Source organism: Anomaloglossus baeobatrachus, chromosome 7 (assembly GCF_048569485.1).
Source record: "Anomaloglossus baeobatrachus isolate aAnoBae1 chromosome 7, aAnoBae1.hap1, whole genome shotgun sequence".
Classification (NCBI taxonomy): Eukaryota; Metazoa; Chordata; class Amphibia; order Anura; family Aromobatidae; genus Anomaloglossus; species Anomaloglossus baeobatrachus.
Genome location: NC_134359.1, coordinates 136,278,218 through 136,282,068, shown reverse-complemented (window position 1 = coordinate 136,282,068; position 3,851 = coordinate 136,278,218). Strand labels below are relative to the sequence as shown.

General features: G+C 41.4%; 2 long non-coding RNA genes across 2 annotated transcripts; one reads left to right on the top strand and one right to left on the bottom strand.

Moving 5' to 3' along the window:
• Nucleotides 1-331: 331 nt before the first annotated feature.
• On the bottom strand, nt 332-1,239 carry LOC142245996 (uncharacterized). Its single transcript, XR_012724837.1, has 3 exons — nt 966-1,239; nt 772-882; nt 332-683 (listed from the first exon to the last, which is right to left on the bottom strand). It is a non-coding gene; the product is annotated as an uncharacterized LOC142245996 (long non-coding RNA).
• A 650-nt stretch (nt 1,240-1,889) lies between these two features.
• On the top strand, nt 1,890-2,585 carry LOC142245995 (uncharacterized). Its single transcript, XR_012724836.1, has 3 exons — nt 1,890-1,951; nt 2,035-2,145; nt 2,234-2,585. It is a non-coding gene; the product is annotated as an uncharacterized LOC142245995 (long non-coding RNA).
• The last annotated feature ends 1,266 nt before the right edge of the window (nt 2,586-3,851 follow it).

Below are 3,851 nucleotides of genomic sequence, written 5' to 3'. Positions count from 1 at the left end.
AGGGTAGAAGATCACATGTCAAAGCTAGATATAAGTAAAAGAAGAGTGAAATGTAAAAGAAGAGAAAAGATTGTGGAAGGGGAGAGGGGAGGAGGGAGGGGAAGAGGGGGGGAAAAAAAGTTCTCAGGGTAAGGAGAGATGTATAAGATATGTATAAGAAAAGGTACCTGTCCAATAGAGATAAAGAGTTTCAGTGGCTACCGTATAGGTACAGCGCCAATCTCATCCGGGAGGAGACAGCCTAATAGAGGAAGATGGAGTGAACATATCAGTAAGTGGAGAAACGTGTATGTAAGGATAATTATACTATGTTCACTACCTGTCAACCGGCGTGGGAAGGTGTACAAGATATAATATGTATCCGGAAACCAGTGAAACTGATCTGGAATTGGCACAAGTTATCCAGTGGGTAATGCAAGTCTCCTATACTTGCTTTAAAACATATAGCCCATAATGGCGCAGGTTAATATTCTATAAGAGAGAAAAAAATCTCTTTGAATAAGCAGTTCCACAAAATATGCAGCATAAGGTGAGGTAAAACCTCCATAGGAAATGACTCGCGCTTACTCACAATCTATAAACAGCCGTGAGGAGGAATTGTATAGGAGTCCTTGTTAAAGGTGGTAGTGGGATAGCAGGAGTTATCCTGATTGCCAATATCAGTGTCCTATATTCGTTGCGGACTTATGACATAAGAAACAAAGGTTAATGCAATGGTATGCCAACAATTTCTCAACCATAAGCAAAAATGGGTGAATCAAATAACAGTACCTCTGAAATGAAACAGCCTGTGTGAAGACAATGCCCTGTGCAGTAGGTTATTCCCAGGGGGGTTGCTTGGAAATGGAACGGTCAAAAAGACCCATGAGGAGCAAAGGGAACCTATAGTTGTAGAGACATAGATTATGGGTGAGCGAAATGAGGAAGTCATGTTAGGGAAGCCCGATGTATGGGGTGATACAGACCTGTGTCCAGTGGAGAAAGTGGCTGGCTGCTGCGCTGGTCTGTGCACTAACGCTGTCTTAAATGCAGGGTTAAATGAGAAGATCAGCTGCAGGTGAAGCTGACTTCCTCCTTTGTTATGTCTTGCATAGGGACGGTAGTGGTGAGAATTGGTACTGCGGCGCTATATCACACTGTGGACTGCTGGACACTGTGTGTCGCTACATTATACGGTGAGGAGTGGTATACAGACCTCCGTGATGTGAGGGAGTAAGTGCCTTTCATGTGACCGCTAGGACAGAAGAGTGAACCAGTGGTGTGTAGAAATCACGTGGTGAAAGGAGCCTAAAAGGAAGAAAAACAGATTAGTAGGCATCTGACAGGGAAGAAAAAAAAAAAAAAAAAACAACAACAAGTACCTTTTTAATTGCCATGGATCTAAATCTAAAATCACTTTCATATAATGATGTTATGTATTATATAGCTGTGAACATGTGGGTAGATAACACACAAAAACATACGAAACATAAAAATAGAGAGGTTTCTATGGACAGGAATCAAAGAGGACCACAACCAGATCCTGAATGTATTAAGTGTATCACAGATGAACCTCATATTCTCGGTTCAACCCACGGGGTTCCAGAGTACCCAGTGTGAAAATCCAGAATGCTTCTCTTTCTTTGAGTCTGCGGACCCTATCACCGCCCCTGCGCATTAATGGAACATGCTCAATGACATGGAATCTCAGTTGGGCTACTGTGTGATAGAAAGTGTCAAAGTGATGGGGGATGGGTAGTAAAAGCTGCTTACATCTAATGGTTGATTTGTGTTTACTTATGCGGTCTCGGATATGTTGGGTAGTCTCCCCAACATACCGTCCCTATGCAAGACATAACAAAGGAGGAAGTCAGCTTCACCTGCAGCTGATCTTCTCATTTAACCCTGCATTTAAGACAGCGTTAGTGCACAGACCAGCGCAGCAGCCAGCCACTTTCTCCACTGGACACAGGTCTGTATCACCCCATACATCGGGCTTCCCTAACATGACTTCCTCATTTCGCTCACCCATAATCTATGTCTCTACAACTTTAGGTTCCCTTTGCTCCTCATGGGTCTTTTTGACCGTTCCATTTCCAAGCAACCCCCCTGGGAATAACCTACTGCACAGGGCATTGTCTTCACACAGGCTGTTTCATTTCAGAGGTACTGTTATTTGATTCACCCATTTTTGCTTATGGTTGAGAAATTGTTGGCATACCATTGCATTAACCTTTGTTTCTTATGTCATAAGTCCGCAACGAATATAGGACACTGATATTGGCAATCAGGATAACTCCTGCTATCCCACTACCACCTTTAACAAGGACTCCTATACAATTCCTCCTCACGGCTGTTTATAGATTGTGAGTAAGCGCGAGTCATTTCCTATGGAGGTTTTACCTCACCTTATGCTGCATATTTTGTGGAACTGCTTATTCAAAGAGATTTTTTTCTCTCTTATAGAATATTAACCTGCGCCATTATGGGCTATATGTTTTAAAGCAAGTATAGGAGACTTGCATTACCCACTGGATAACTTGTGCCAATTCCAGATCAGTTTCACTGGTTTCCGGATACATATTATATCTTGTACACCTTCCCACGCCGGTTGACAGGTAGTGAACATAGTATAATTATCCTTACATACACGTTTCTCCACTTACTGATATGTTCACTCCATCTTCCTCTATTAGGCTGTCTCCTCCCGGATGAGATTGGCGCTGTACCTATACGGTAGCCACTGAAACTCTTTATCTCTATTGGACAGGTACCTTTTCTTATACATATCTTATACATCTCTCCTTACCCTGAGAACTTTTTTTCCCCCCCTCTTCCCCTCCCTCCTCCCCTCTCCCCTTCCACAATCTTTTCTCTTCTTTTACATTTCACTCTTCTTTTACTTATATCTAGCTTTGACATGTGATCTTCTACCCTGGTAACATACCATTACATGATTTCCTTAAGACTTTGACTGGCTGACCCCGACTTTCAATCGTTTAGTCACAGGTACCCACAAATCACTCAATAGTCGTGTACATGTCATGATTCACTGCATGATTTTTAATACGATTATCCTGTTTTTTCACCTAGTGCTCACACGCACCAATCATTCTCTCCTTTTGAGTGGTGACTCGTATCGCTCCTTTTCGAGTAGTGTTCATATATTGACTCCTCTGCCTCATAGGTATGTGCATTTGTTCGTCTCTTCATACATACGCATGATAAACTTTCAGTTTGCACACAAATTTCTTCGGATGATGTCCTAATCTTCTCCCTGTGTATATATATGCTATTACCCCATATGTTTGTACTTTTTTCACCCTGCAACTGTAATGCGTGTTACATGTTCTTTTTTGTACATTGTATATAAGTGACCGGAGCTGTGTCTCCTGGTAATTATCTCTTGTGTTATGTATTAATTTTGTTTTTATGTTTTCTTTATAGTCTGATATATTCTCTTGATAAAGGTCAAGGTGTGACCGAAACGTTGAGATAAGACTATTACACAATAAAAAACATCACAGATACCCAGACATTGTTTTCTTTCTTCTTGGAGTGCCGGGGATAATTTTGGAGTTGAGTTGATTGTTTCTCCAGAGCACCCGAATATATATATATAGTGAGCCAGGTCTATACGATTTATTGGACTTTATTTTTTCCTGGGCTCCTATAATCCGCGTTTTTTCACATCAATGTCTTTCAATACTTTTTCATATGCTAATGAAGAGGTGACCAATATTCTTTCCAGAGTCACCACACCACGCACGTTTTTATCAGTTCCTACTGAAGAGATTCGTACTCGAGACTATGAAAAGGAATTAAAGAGATACACAGCCCTGGATTTACATTGCGCTACATTAGTGGAGTAC